The sequence below is a fragment of the Rhinatrema bivittatum genome, chromosome 7 (genome assembly GCF_901001135.1).
Source record: "Rhinatrema bivittatum chromosome 7, aRhiBiv1.1, whole genome shotgun sequence".
NCBI lineage: Eukaryota > Metazoa > Chordata > Amphibia > Gymnophiona > Rhinatrematidae > Rhinatrema > Rhinatrema bivittatum.
This window is the reverse complement of record NC_042621.1, coordinates 185,696,208-185,712,551: the sequence shown is the minus strand read 5'-3', so window position 1 is coordinate 185,712,551 and position 16,344 is coordinate 185,696,208.

Genomic DNA, 16,344 nt, shown 5'->3' with positions numbered 1-16,344 from the left:
CAGCCTAGCGTCAAGCCGGTAAACAACGCCATTCCACCTGGCGTTGCGTGCCGAAGGGGCGCGACAAAGGGGCATTCCCTTTTGTGCACCCCTTCGTGCAACCCTTGGTGCTACCTTTTTTCGTTTTTTTTCTTTTTAACTTCTATGTTTCTTCCACTTTTGTTTACCTTTCTCTTTTTCCATAGTTGTTATCCCTTGTTAACAATTTTCATTGTTATTAGTTAAATGTATTTGACAAAGGTAACTTTTTTTCCTGCATCTTCTGTTTTAATGTAAACTGGTATGATTTGTATATTATACAAGAGTGTCGGTATATAAAAATTAAAATTAAATAAATAAATAAATACATATACTGTACCCTCTCATGGTTAATATGTAATCACCGCAGTTTAATAATGCCTGTCTTGTAACCATAGTAACCCAAGAAACTAATTGTTAACTGACTGTTATTGAGCATATCATACTATAATCACTTTGTTTTACTGTATCCACTATACCTCTGTTACACACTCGGAACTCCCTGACTGGAAAGTTGTGTTACAAATAAATATGGATGTGCATATCATTTTTAAAACTAACCGATAGAAAAAACATGACATTTTGTGTTTATTTTCTTTCATCTTTGTGTGCACTATTTATAAACAGTGCACACTTTGCAAATAGTCTTTACCAGTACTCTGACAAACATCACAATCCGAGGGTCTCTGGAGACCCCCGTCCCACTTCTCGCCACTCCTAGAGTTGGCCATTTCCCCAGAAAAGGTAATATTTATTTTTAAATAGCCTCAGTCACGGGCCCCGCCCTCACCCCAACCCAAGCCCTCCCCTTTGTTAAAAAAATACCCCCCCCAGGAGCCTACTCCTCTATTGCCCACCCTAGCCCACCTTCCTGACTCCTCCCAGACTTACCAAATCTGCCCTGGTTGTCCAATAGGGGCCCAGAGCGACTCCTCTGTTCCTGGACGCTGTGGCCACAATTTTCCAAAGTGGCATCAGCCAACCCTTTCCCTTCAACATGAGACAGAATCTTTTTAGCAAAAGCACATCACAAATTTTCATCTAGTCTGCATATTTATTTCTTTATAAAATTTATATTCCACTGTCTCTCAGGAAACCTATCTGATGCAATGATCTTTTCTACCTATGATTTACAGACACAAATTGAACAACTTATAGTCATGATAACTTTCAGTGGAATTGTATTTACCAGTTCTTTATAATGTAATAATATGGAGGATTTTTTAGCTTACAACCAGTGTGATTAAATCTCAACATTTTATTTAAAGAGTGTGATTAAAATTTTGACTTACAATGATACATTTCTCAAAAAACTCCTATCCAAAATATATTAATGTTATGATAAATCATAAGTGAATGAGTTCCCTGACTGGACAAATGAAGATACATGATGGTACAGTTAATAAAAAAAAACCTTTTCATATGTTAGACACCACTAAAAGATTTCCAGGGAAGATACATCAGCCATAGACTATGAAAGACTGTCTTCCCTGGAAAAAAATCACTCCAGATTTCTGTACTCACTACAGGTGCTGGCTCATTAATCAGCAGCACTTGTAGCTGGCTAGCAGGCAACTTAAGGACAGCTCGGTTGTAAGGCATAGATTTACGAAGCATTTTTCCCATAGACAAAGAATGGAAATATGTTTCAGTAAATCAGGCCCTAAAATGACAGTTAGGGAAGAAAAACTGGAATGTAGGCTGCAGCCAGAAGCTGTTACAGAATTGAATTGAACTTGAAGGGGCCAAATCTGTTAAAGAGAAAACCTGTAAAGGTTTAAAGGTTTGCCTTTTGAGGATTCAGCTGATTTTGAGTTACTTACCAATAAACGGTGACTATGAGCCTGGTGTGGACTAGGTTTATGTATATTTTATGTTTTCATGAGGGTCAGAGTATCCAGAGAATTTTCTGTATCTTTGGTCTGTTTTGTATCTTTGCTTCATTGCCCTGGAGGGAATATATTTTTTGAACAAACCTCATTAATCTGAACCATCTTATTTGCACAACTGAAGCAAGAAACTGAGACCTCTCAGCAGCAGTGAATACTTCCTGAAAACATCAGCCAGCTGTAGTGGTTTTCATAAATGCATCCACAAACACGGTTTGTGGGAGGTGGGACAATAAAGTTTCCAGCTGTCCAGGGCCACATGGTTTGGGTTGGAAGGGTGCCACGGACAACAGAGGTTGCTCTTCTCCCCATTGTTTAAATTGCTCCAAGGGTTTTTTTTCTATCCCTAATTGGATGGTGGTCATGGGGGAGGGGAAAGGAAAGGTGACATAGGCCCTGATATCTGGAGTTAGCCAGTTAACTTAACCGGCTATCTCTAGATGTGCCATAGGGCAGGTCTAAAGTTAGCTGATACCATATTTCCGGCTAACTGTAACTTATCTGGGTATATTCAGCAGCGCGGCTGTGCTGCTGAATATCTCAGTTAAGTTAGCCGGATATAGGTATCCGGCTAACTTAACTAGCCACTTAGCGGCTGAATATGTCCAATTTAAAACATACCTTGCTATGTGCCTACCCTGCCCTGGTTCTCTGTTCTTCTTATTTTTCTTCTTGTCCTTTTTTTCACCTTCTTTCCTTCTAACAAGCATAAAATATCAATAAATTCAGAGATATCCAGTTACCTTACCCTGTTAACTCAGCTCCTCCCCGGAATGCCAATCTTCCGCCCCAGGAACACCCCCTACTTACCCAGCTAAATTCATTACCTGGCTAGAATTTAGCTGGGTATGCATTTTAAAAATGCAGCTAAGCCATTTAGACGGATAACTTTCCCATTATCCATCTAAATGGCTTTTGAATATGAACTCCTATGTTGTTTCAATTGGCCAGTGTGGGGAGTCATTATGATTTGTTGTAATATAGGGCTCTTCTATCCTATGTGGATAATATTCTAGGGACTCACAAGGATTACAAATTATATTCAGAGATAAAATGAGATTTAATCATGGGGTACACAGGATATTAATTTATGGCTAGCACAGATGACCAACAGGGGAACAGGAGTAGCTTCAGGAATGGAAGCAAGACAGAATGGGCAATCTTTTCAGCTTCTAGGACCACTTCACTGCAGGGGAAGGCTAGTACAATAACAAAAGCATCAGCTGGGGGAAAGCAATGAACTCAAGTCCTGTGCTGATGATTTGATTTAACAAGTCCTCCTGTCTGTTTCCAGACTGTAAATTCAGGCATGTGTATTCCCCTGTCAGTCCAGCCACCCAGCATTCAAGTGTCCCAAACTATCTGCCACAAAGTAAATGGGAACCTCTGGTATAGTCACACAAGGGTCAAAAGACAAACTACCTCTTCATTACAGTAATGCAAAATGTACACAAGAAGAGGACATATTCAACAAATAAATTCGTTTATTCAGGTATACCAAGTACCTATCTAACATTAAAATCTCTCTAACACACTCATCCATCACACATACACCCACATGTAAAATCAATATGTATCAATGAACATGAAGTATTCTGTATACAATGTATGTAATTTTTAATTTTTTAAATAAACAAATTTATTTGTTTTAAATAAACGAATGTATTTGTTGAATATGGCCTCTTCTTGTGTACATTTTGCACAAAGTAAATGGGGGCATGACAGTGAAAGTATTTTCTATTTGCTCTCTCCCCAGTGCGTTTGGAAATGATATGAAGGTGGTTGGAGGCAAACTCCAATCAGGAGGATGCTTGGATATTAAGATTGGTTTTTTTCATGATTCCTTTTTTTGGTCCTGTTAAAAGGATGTAACCCCTACTTGCAGTTTGCATTGATACAGGGGCACATAGGGTTCTTGGAGCCATTTCCAAACTAACTCCAATCTCTCTCACACAAGTCTCTTTGACCCCCAGGGCCGTGGTGGGGATAAGGGTGGAGAGAAATTTCTCCTCCAAAGTCCTGAGTAGCAGGGATGAAAATGGGAGAGGTATCGGTTCCTTTTCACTTTTGTGATGTGAGGACCAATAAACAATTCAGGAGACTCTGATGGAGTGTCCAAAAATAAACATTACTGAAAGTGTACCTTGATAATTCAGTGGCACAGTTCACAACAGTTCACAGACAGCATTTGCAATTTTCAGTCTTTCCTCTGTCTCTTTCTCTACAGGGCAAGGGAACCACTCACCCTCCAGGGTGTGGAAAAGTAAGGTTCCCAGATGGTGAGAAAAATGGTAAAGTTCAGTCTCTGCACAAAGCCCAAAAACACCTCTTCCTCAGGATGAAGACTCCTGATGGTGGGTCCTCAGAAAATCTAAGAATGGTCTTACAGTTCTCCAGAATGTCCTGATCACTCAGGATCCCTTGCTGGAAAAAAGATCCAAGCAGGAATACCACAGCTTTTACATGTTCTTCCTTCAGGACCAGAAGGGGGCAGCAAAATCTTCTTCCCAGGCCTTCTAACACAACAATCTCTTTCCCCAAAACTGAATCCAAACACCAGAATCCTCTTGCAGCGTGTCACTATCAGGCCATCACCCTTGTATTGAAGATGAAGAAGGCAGAATCTTCCCTATACTGCCCCCCCCCCCCCATCTACTCCCAGGAAGAGATTTCCCTGTAATCTCTCTCCAAGCTAAAAACAGGGGTCTGACCATAAGAAACTTGCTAGCAAGTCTGGATGGACCATTTGTATTTTCTGCAGTCATTACTATGTTATTATGTTACCACTAAAATGTTATTTATTTATTTATTTATTTATTTAAGGTTTTTATATACCGGCATTCATGATACAATCACATCATGCTGGTTTACATTTGAACAGGTGTGCAAAAATAGACATCGAACTGGAACTATAGTGCAGAAGAAAGCAGTTACAAATAACAAGGACTGTTAAACTGGGAGAAGAGGGAAATAAAGAAAAGGTTAATAACGTCAAAAATTATTTACAAAGAGGTGACACTGAGCTGACTGTATAATGTATGATGATGGTGTAGGGCATTAATTGGAGTCCGGGAAAGCTTGCTTAAACAGCCAAGTCTTAAGTCCTTTTCTAAAGGTGGGGAGGCAGAGCTCCTGTCTGAGGTCGGGAGGGATGGAGTTCCATAACGGTGGACCAGCTGTAGAGAGTGCTCGATCTCTTAAGGTAATATGTCTAGTGGTTTTGGTGGGAGGTACCTGTATGGATCCTCTGTAAGCGTCTCTGGTAGGTCTTGAGGAGTTGTGTAAGTGGAGAGGGATTTGTAGGTCAATTGTAGTGTGTTGATGGATGGTTTTGTATATAGTGGAGATGGATTTATAGATGATTCTACAGTGAAAAAATTCCCCAAAACAACCTGGAAGGCAAACTCAATCAGCCAAGGCATGGACTGGAAAGGCATAAGAACATAAGACTTGTCATACTGGGTCATACCAAAGGTCCATCAAGCCCAGTATTCTGTTTCCAACAGTGGCCAAGCCAGGTCACAAGTACCTGGCAGGATCCCAAGGGATAGATAGATTCCAAGCTGCTGATCCCATGAATATGCAGTGGATTTCTGCAACTCAACCTTAATAATGGCTAATGAACTTTTTCTCCATGAACTTGTCCAAACCTTTTTTAAACACAGCTACACTAATAGTTTTCACCACATCCTCTGGCAGCTTTCCAACCTATCTCTACAGACACCAGGCAGGAGTGCCTGAGTCCCAAAGGTAGTCCCACTAATACAACTGAGGCTAAAACTCCTCCACTTCCTGTATCACCAAACACAAGCTGTACTGCCCCACTCCCTCAGGGAGAGAGTTGCTTTTATATTATATGGGGAATGGCCATTCAAGCACCTTCAAAGGGAGGGGCTGTACTGAACAGTGTCTTCCCTAAAATGCTACCCTGTCTTTCCTAGCTTAAGGAGTTAACTAGGGTCTTTTTGGTAATGAACCCAAAGGGTCACTACAGGGAGGAAGGCTAGACATACAAGGTCCACAAGATGTTTCAAGAGCTGGTGGGGGAAATGCTGAAGGGAAGGAATGTGAGTCTGATTTTAGAGTCACCATTGCCGAGATGCGGTTGTCTTAATAATGGTGATTCTGAAGAAGGATTCAGGAAAGTATCATTTAATTCTCAACTTATCCTATCCAGAGAGGGTCTCATTGAATGATTATGTTCCTAAAGAGCTATGTTCTGTGAAGTATGCATCATTTAATGCAACAATAGCATTGGTGAGAAAGATGGGACAGGGACATTATTGGCCAAGGCTGACATCAAGTTCGTGTTTTTCCTGTTGCCAGTACATTTGAAAGCTTTTCTGCTGTTGAGTTTCTCATTTGCAGAGTAGTATTACTTCAATAGGTGCATGCCTAGGGGATTTTTTTTCTTGCACATACCCAATGCAAAACTGTGCTCAGCTTCTCAAAATAACAGAACACTAGGTAGGACTGGACAGCTCCATTCATTATCTGGACGGTTTCCTGTGTGTAGGTTCTGTGTGGACTGACATATTGAAAATTGTTGCAAGGGTTTCTGTGGGTGGCTTTCATGTTTGGGATTCCAATTACTCATGAGAAGACAAAAGAGCCATATGTTTGCCTAACATTTTTGGGCATCAAATTGGATTTGATGGATATGGCATCCCGACTACCAGACCTAAAAGTAAACCATTGTGATCTACTTTGGAATGACGGTATATAAAGGGGCAGATTTTCAAACGGTTACGCGCATAACTCCTGAAAAGCTGCCCCTGCGCGCACTGAGCCTATCTTGCATAGGCTTGGTGGCGCGTGCAAGCCCCGGGACGCACATATGTCCCAGGGCTTTCAAAAATGGGTGGTCTGGGGTCGGGGGCGTGGTGGCGGTCCAGGGGTAGTGTGGGGGTGGGGCTGGGGGCATGGCGGTGATTCGGGGGCGGTCCGGGGGTGGGGCCGTATCCTCTGGCACAGCGGCCTGTACCGAGGGATGGTGAGCCGGCGCGCAGGTTACGCCCTCCTTGGGCAGGTGTAACTTTTTCAACAAATGTAGGGGGGATTTAGTTAGGGCTGGGGGGTGGGTTAGATAGGGGAAGGTGGGGGGGGGGGTGGAGAAAAATTTCCCTCCAAGGCCGCTCCGATTTCAGAGCGGCCTTGGAGGGAACAGGGAAAGCCATTGGGGCTCTCCTCGAGCTCGGCGCGTGCAAGGTGCACATGTGGGCACCCCCTTGTGCGCGCTGACCCCAGATTTTATATAGCATGTTATAAAACTGGGCGTAGATTTATTTGCACTGTGTTGAGCGAACAAATCTACGCCCACACATAAGTTTAAAAATCTGGCCCAAAATGCCTAAATAAATAAAGTGTGACAACTAAGAAAACTAGTAGACAAGGCAGAGAGAGCAAAGAAAGTAACTGCAACAAAGGCAGTCATTAGCCAGTAGCCTTAGTTTTGCTTGTCGAGTTATCCCTCTGGGAAGAATATTTTTGAGATTATTTTTGTCCAAGACTAGGGTTTAAAAAAAGATATTTTATTAGGGTTAACAAAAGGATAAAGGAGGATTTTCACATTTGGCAGCAGTTTTTCAAAGTGTACAACTGGGTACTAGAATTGTTTCAAACAGAGTCTGTATCCCAGTGGAATTTAGAGCACTTTTCAGATGCAGTAGGGGTACAGAGTTTGGCATATACTGCCAGGCTGCATGCTGTGCCGGCAAGTGGCTGTGGACTTGGATAAGTTCTGGGATTGATAAAATATTACCTTTTGGAACTGTTTCTGCAGATGGTGGTTTCTCCAGGTTGGAGAGGCAAGCTGAGGGACAGGAAAGTAATGTTTTAGTGTGATAACCTGGTTTTAGTACATATGATAAATTAGCAAATAGCCACAGGTTCATGGGTGTGTGACTTATTGAGAAAGTTTGTGCCTCTGTTTGCGGTTGAAAGTAGCAGCTTGGGCTAACCATGTTCTGGCCATAAAAAATGCAATCACTGATTCTCATTCTGTTTAGAAGTGGGACACAGGTTGATGAATGGTGTCTGGAAAGAAGCAAGAAGGGACTCTGGTGGGCACAATGAAACATGGGCACTGTTTTGCACAAAAATCAAAAAGTGCAAAAATTGATTTCCACGTTGTATCAAACAATTCACAAAAAAGGAAATCAAAATGAAAAAATCTTTCCACTGTTGCCAACTGTGCTATTCCATATTACACTTCTGCTGTATATATTTTTACAGTTTTAGCAATGTTAATATTTTTATGTTTTTTATTTTTTAATATTTTTAATTTGTTAATTTGTCGAGCCAGCTTTATGAAATCAGACTGTTGAGATATTGAGCCAGCTTTTAAATGCACTGGCCTCTCCGGGATTTTGAGATAATGAGTATTTAAGATCTCTAAGAAATACCCTTCCTGTTTGTTGCAAAAAAATAACAAACCCCTATACTAAAATATTGCTGTTATAAAGCGGGAGGTATTTTTACATCAAATAATTCCGCAAATGATTGATTAGCCGACAGGCTTGCTGATGCGGTATAATTTAACAAATTAAAAATATTAAAACATAAAAAACATAAAAGTATTAACATTACTAAAACTGTAAAAATATATACAGCAGAAGTGTAATATGGAATAGCACAGTTGGTGACAGTGGAAAGATTTTTTCATTTGGATTTCCTTTTTTGTGCACTGTTTTGCACAGCCATAGTACCTGTAACTTGGGAAGTGTATGTCTGAGGGAGAAACAGAGTATTTTATAGAAACATAGAAACATAGAAACATAGAAATGACGGCAGAAGAAGACCGAATGGCCCATCCAGTCTGCCCAGCAAGCCTCACACATTTTTTCTCTCATTCTTATCTGTTACTCTTAGCTCCTTGTTCTATTCCCCTTCCACCCCCACCATTAATGTAGAGAGCAGTGATGGAGCTGCATGCAAGTGAAATATCTAGCTTGATTAGTTAGGGGTAGTAGGGGCAGTAACCGCCGCGATAAGCAAGCTACACCCATGCTTATTTGTTTTACCTAGACTATGTTGTACAGCTCTTGTTGGTTTTTTTTTTTTTTTTCTTCTCCCCTGCTGTAGAAGCAGAGAGCCATGCTGGATATGCATTGAAAGTGAAGTATCAGGCACATTTGGTTGGGGTAGTAACCGCCGTAACAAGCCAGCTACTCCTCGCTTTGTGATTGCGAATCCTTTTTTTTCTTCACCCCTGTCGTTGAAGCTATGCAGGATATGCGTGAAGCATCAGGTTTTTTTTTTGTTTTGTTTTTTCCCCCTGCCCTTGAAGCAGAGAGCTATGCTGGAAATGCGTGATGTATCAGTCTTTCTCCCATGCCGATGCAGGAGAGAACCATGCTGGATATGCATGGAAAGTGAAGTATCAGGCACATTTGGTTTGGGGTAGTAACTGCCGTAACAAGCCAGCTACTTTTTTTATTTTTATAAGGGGTATAGATTGAGTTGGTGGGCTAGTTCTGGATGGGTTGGTGGTACAGTATATTTTGTGGTAAAGGAACTAAGGTTATCTTGGGTAGTGGTATGAGCCCATTTAATGGGTTATCCATTTTTAAGAAGGTTATAGAATAGGAAGCCCAGGGTCGTGATTCTTAGTTAAAAGACTCATGAGGGGATAGGCTTGAGATCAGATGCACACACCCAGTAGGAGACACCCTGTATTATATGGGTTATTGAGGGAGATGTTAGGGATGTTGCATGAGCTTTGCATAACGTATTCTGAGGCATTGCTGCTAGGGGTAGCATTTTTCTTTGCCTTCTTTGGTGAATTGAGAGTGGGATATCATCTAGTAGCAAGTAGGGATGTGAATCGTTTTAGGACGATTAAAATTATCGTCCGATAATTTTAATATCGTCTTAAACTGTTATGGAACACAATACAATAGAGATTCTAACGATTTATCGTTATAAATCGTTAGAATCGTGAGCCGGCACACTAAAACCCCCTAAAACCCACCCCCGACCCTTTAAATTAAATCCCCCACCCTCCCGAACCCCCCCCAAATGAGTTAAATAACCTGCGGGTCCAGCGGCGGTCCGGAACGGCAGCGGTCCGGAACGGGCTCCTGCTCCTGAATCTTGTTGTCTTCAGCCGGCGCCATTTTCCAAAATGGCGCCGAAAAATGGCGGCGGCCATAGACGAACACGATTGGACGGCAGGAGGTCCTTCCGGACCCCCGCTGGACTTTTGGCAAGTCTCGTGGGGGTCAGGAGGCCCCCCACAAGCTGGCCAAAAGTTCCTGGAGGTCCAGCGGGGGTCAGGGAGCGATTTCCCGCCGCGAATCGTTTTCGTACGGAAAATGGCGCCGGCAGGAGATCGACTGCAGGAGGTTGTTCAGTGAGGCGCCGGAACCCTCGCTGAATGACCTCCTGCAGTCGATCTCCTGCCGGCGCCATTTTCCGTACGAAAACGATTCGCGGCGGGAAATCGCTCCCTGACCCCCGCTGGACCTCCAGGAACTTTTGGCCAGCTTGTGGGGGGCCTCCTGACCCCCACGAGACTTGCCAAAAGTCCAGCGGGGGTCCGGAAGGACCCCCGCTGGACCTCCTGCCGTCCAATCGTGTTCGTCTATGGCCGCCGCCATTTGGAAAATGGCGCCGGCTGAAGACAACAAGATTCAGGAGCAGGAGCCCGTTCCGGACCGCTGCCGTTCCGGACCGCCGCTGGACCCGCAGGTTATTTAACTCATTTGGGGGGGGTTCGGGAGGGTGGGGGATTTAATTTAAAGGGTCGGGGGTGGGTTTTAGGGGGTTTTAATGTGCCGGTTTTGCGATTTTTAGATTTTTAGATTTTTAGATTTTTCACGATTTTTCACGATTTTTCACGATATTTTACCCCCCCAAACGGCAACAATACGATTCCCTCCCCCTCCCAGCCGAAATCGATCGTTAAGACGATCGAGGACACGATTCACATCCCTAGTAGCAAGCTCAAAATGGGTACCAGGAGAATTAGACGTGTCGCGACAAAATGTTCATTTGGCATGTGATATCATGCATTTAGAAATTTATAGATCAAAAACAGATCACAGAAGGTAGTGGATTGTGTTGACGTTTATACAGGATCAGCTGTCATGTCCAGTGGCAAGTGCTTGGGTATTTGTAGAGGTTCAACTCCAGGGGGGAGGGGGGCCCAGAGTGCATGCAAATTCTTATTCATGCAGATGGGATAGCCTTGTTGTGTTACCAGTTTGCTCAGGTGCTCAAGAAAGAATGGAGATGGCTAGCAGAAACCAAAGAGTTTGGCATATATTCTTTTAGTATCAAGGTAGCCTCAAGCATGGCAGAGGCAGGATTATCAAATGTGGTGATTCAGTAGATTGTTCATTGGTGGTCTGGATTGGAGCATTTCAAGGTTTTGAGAAGAAGGGGTTACAGGTCTCGAGAGAATTAATGCTTTCTTTATATTTTCTTAGGTAATGGAGGCAATGATATTCGGGATGCACTTGGGTCATGGGACACTCTTCTATTTGCTGGGCACTTAGGAGGGTGTGTGCCTAGCCATACAGACCTCATCTGCAGATGGACGGCAAGGGAGTCATCATTCTGGAAAGTTTGGAATGTGAAGGGATGGACTTCTGCCACTGAAGTGGCATACGTTTTGAGTGCCGGCATCTCTAAAAGTTCTAGTGGTGCATTTGGGGTGCTAATGATTTAGGCAATTGGATATGCAGGCAATTTATAGCTGGACGTATTTTGCATCTCTCCTTAAAATATTGCCTATGGTGAGGATAGTTCAGTCAGATGCTGATTTAAGGCCAACGTAAAGGAACAGCCATTGTAGGTTCATGGTGTTCTAAAGGTAAAAAACAGATAGGTTCTTGAGTGGTAAGGCAGGGAGATTTTAGGATTCAGCATGAGTGGGCTCATGATGGCTGCTCTGGTTGGTTTGAAAAGGATGGCATGCATCTCTCATAAGTGGGCAATGATTTAATAATTCCTTGCAGGAGACATTGGAACACACATTTCAAATATAGAGGTAAATTTACTAAGCTGTGATAATTGCTTAGGGGTAGATTTTAAAAAAGTGCACCTTCGCGTACTTTTGTTGGCGCAAACAAAAGTACGCTGGATTTTAATAGATACGCGCGTAGCTGCTAAAATCCAGGATCGGCGCGCGCAAGGCTGCTGATTTTGTGCAGCCGGCGCGCGACAAGCCGCGCAGCCTGCCTCTGTTCCCTCCAAGGCCGCTCTGAAATCGGAGCGGCCTCAGAGGGAACTCGCTTTCGCCCTCCCCTCACCTTCCCCTCCCTTCCTCTACCTAACCCACCCCCCGGCCCTATCTAACCCCCCACTACCTTTGTCGGGGGATTTACGCCTCCCGGAGGGAGAAGTAAATCCCCGCGCGCCGAGACGTGACCTGGGGGCGGTTCTGGAGGGTGCGGCCACGCCCCCGGGCCCGCCCCTGAAACACCATGTCCCGCCCCCAAAACGCCGCGCCGATCGGCCCCGCCCCCGACACGCCCCCCTCGAAAACCCCGGGACTTACGCGAGTCCCGGGGCTCTGCGCGCGCCGGCAGGCCTATGGAAAATAGGCGCGCCGGCGCACAAGGCCCTGCTCGCGTAAATCCGGGCAGATTTACGCGAGCAGGGCTCTTAAAATCCGCCCCTTATTGTGTAAGACAGTTTATTGCACAGTAATCACATATAGTAATGATATTGCATGATATTCGAGATATTGCACAATATGTCACCTAAAAACTGCCCCTATTGAAATTAGCTGATTTGCAAACATTTGCAATGTATGCAAAGCAGCTAATACAAAAAAAGCAAGCACTGTTATTTTAACAAAAACTCAGAAGTTATAGATTGATCCCAAGGGCACTGGGATGCTAACATGCATCTCAGAGTCCCCAGAATGCTTCTTAAAAGTTCTGCAGTGACCCTAAATTGGCTGTCCTCTCCAGAATCGAAAAGATCTCTCAGGTGATCTTGTAAGATCCCTGCTCATCTCCCGCTGACTCTAGAGGCAGTGTAGAAAGAAAAAGAATCACAAATTGCAAGTTTAAAATCATGTAATGATGCCATGCACCCTACTCAAACCCCTCTCTTTTCCAAAAATATCCCCCAGAGGTTCTCATCCCCCAAAGGCACCCTCTTTGATCCTCCCAACATTAGAAGTAGTCCCTGGTAGTCTAATGACCCCCACTCCACCCCCTTTGATGAAAGAAATGTTTGGTAGTCTAGTGGCCCACTCTCCTGACCCTCCCATACCTTTAGAAGAAATCACTGGTGTCTAGTGGTGGCCTGAAGTGCCCTCTAGGCCCTGGGTAAGTCAATGCCATCTTTCAAAATAGCATCAATTGGCCTTTGTTCTATCACACGATAAGACCATGGATAAGAGAAGTAGTGCTAGTGTGCCCCTCTCTGAAGAAACTTGGCTTCCTATCAACTCTGATTTTGAGTTATATTTCTGGAAGCTTGTCACAGCATTGCAAGGGTGATTAATCTGAGTAAAGTTTGGATGTTTATTGTATTTATTTATTTAGAATATTTGTTAGCTGTCCTTCCATAGGTCAGGGCACACACATAAAAAGGGTAAGTAATTGTACGTAATCATTTGTACCTGAAGACTGAACAGTGGCCAATGTAATCCTGATATTTAAAAAGGGCTCCAGAGGTGATCCAGGAAACTATAGCCTGGTGAGCTTGACTTCAGTGCTGGGAAAAATCATGGAAACTATTATAAAAAATAAAATCACAGAATATATAGATAGATATGGTTTAATAGGACACAGCAAGCATAGATATACCCAAGGGAAGTCTTGCCTCACAAATCTGCTACATTTTTTTTGGAAGGGGTTAATAAATATATGGATAAAAGTGAACTGGTAGATGTGGTGTATTTGGATTTTTAGAATGCATTTGACAAAGTCCCATATGAGAGGCTTTTAAAAAAACTAAAAAGTCAAGGGATAGGAGGCGATTCCTTTTGTGGATTGCAAACTGGTTAAGACAGTAAATGTAGAGTAGGATTAAATGATCTTTTTTCACAGAGGAAAAAGGTAAACAGTGGAGTGCCTCAGAGATCTGTACTTGGACTAGTGCTTTATAAAATATATATATAAATGATCTGGAAAGTGGTACAACGAGTGATGTGATCAGATTTGCAGATGACACAAAATTATTCAGAATAGTTAAATCACAAGCTGATATCCTGGCCATCTTGGCTAGGGTAAGATACCACTTATACAAGAACTTATATCCATTCTCTACCAAACGCCTCCCCATCGTTTGGTAGCACAGGTCCTAGTTTGTATCCTCTAATTGTATTTGCATATTCTTTTCCCAAGCTAGCACATGTTTCGGCGTTTTACTCATTTCCCCTAGCAATAAAGCATATATTTTAGAGATCACCTTATTGTAGGAAGGGGATGAGATGTGAGGGGTGAGGGGAATGAGGGATAGAATTATAAAAGATGAAAAAAGAGATTTTCATGTTTCCATGAATATGCAAACCTGGCAATTGTATTGGAATCTACTGAATTTGTTTCTTTTATACTTTGTTATTGTTTAATAAAGATGTTGAAAGATAGATCTCACCTTCCCCACTCTGTTCACACCTTCGCAGAGTACTTCAAACATTGACTTGTTTTTTGAAGCACCTCCATCACCTCTTATGAACGATGCCAACTATAGGTAAGCAAACCTATTTGTCTCCTCTAGCGGGAATAGATGGCAGATTGTCTCGAACGGATATAACAATCTTCCATCCCATTCCAGGTCCAACCTCTCAAGGCCCACTCCCCTCCAAAAAGATACTGCTTGCCCCGCTAACCCCTGAAAGAATGGATTTATTAAGTAAGAAAGATGTGTGAGGCCAGAATTGTTTATCCCCCACCAATTGTTTTCTATACCTTGACCATATATCTAGAATGGCGTGAGTAAAAAGAGAGGCTTTCTGGAGCCTCTCCTTGTTGCTAGTTCTATAACAAGACTAAAAAGTCCATAGAGGGAATCCCTATAATATTGTGTTCCAACTATCCACAATTTACCCTTGGACTTATAATGCCATTCCAGTACTGCTCGTAGCTGTGAGGCAGCAAACCCCCAATCCCCCCTGGCCTTTAGTATGGTATAGAACCTTTCTTGCCACCCTTGGTGATCTCCTTTTCCAGATAAAACAGAGGAGCTTCCTTTGCCAATTTTGCAAAATCCAAACTGGGATAGATATCGGGAGAGTCTGAAAAAATAGCAAAACCTGGGCAATATGTTCATCTTAATGGAATGAATTCTGCCTAACCAAGATAAATGTAAACGTTTCCCAATTTTCCATATCAATAAAAATTCCCTTCACCACTAAATTTGCTCCTAACTGAACCCCTAAATATTTCACACTCCCTGGCCCACTTGAAAGGCAGCCCTTTCTTCAGTCTATTTACCACTGCCTCTTCTAGGTTCAAATTCAAATTTTCTGACTTCTCCTCATTTATCTTAAACCTCAATATGTCCTCATTTCATCCAGCAGAATATGAAGAGATAATTCTGGTTCTATGATTGTAAACAGCAGGTCATCAGCAAACATAACATCATAATAACATAAGAAATGCCATACTGAGTCAGACCAAGGGTCCATCAAGCCCAGTATCCTGTTTCCGACAGTGGCCAATCCAAGTTACAAGTAGCTGGCAAGTACCCAAACATTTGATAGATCATAAGCTTCTATTGCTTATTAATTACCGTAATAGCAGTTTATGGATTCATCCTCTAGGAACTTATCCAAGGCTTTTTGCCTACCTTGACCCATGCAACCTGACTATTAGCTCTAATTTTAGTGGCAAATGGTTCCAAAGAGAGTGCAAACAACAGTGGAGACAATGGGCAACCCTGCCTTGTACCCCTCTCCACCTCAAACAAATCCGAGTAACCCCCAATAATCCAATATACTCGCTTTCGGATGATTGTATAAAGCCTTGACCCAAGTCAAAAACAGGATCCCAAACCCAACCAATGAAGTACCTGAAACAGATATGGCGAATGCACCCTATCGAACAATTTCTCAGTATCCACTGCCAGGAGAACTGCTGGAATTCTCTGCTGCTGGTCCCACCATATCAAGTTCAAAACTCTCCTGACATTGTCCCCAGCAAGCCTACCTGCGATGAATCCTGACTGAACCCCATGAATAAATAAAAGAAGCCACCATACCCAACCTCAGGGCTAACAACTTCGCCAGTATTTTTAAATCCAAATCGATAAGTGAGATGGGCCTATATGACCCACACAATGTAGAGTTGCACCCTCTCCCCCCTTTAGCTATTACAGTAAAACCTGCAACACTCGCTTTCTGTGGTAGATCTCTTCCCTCCCTTACTGGTTGATTTTAAAAGACTTGTGCACGCCAAAATTGGGAGATATGCTGTGTCTCGGATGTGCGCATGCCGCATGGATTTTAAAAGGCCTGCGACAATGTGTATGTCAC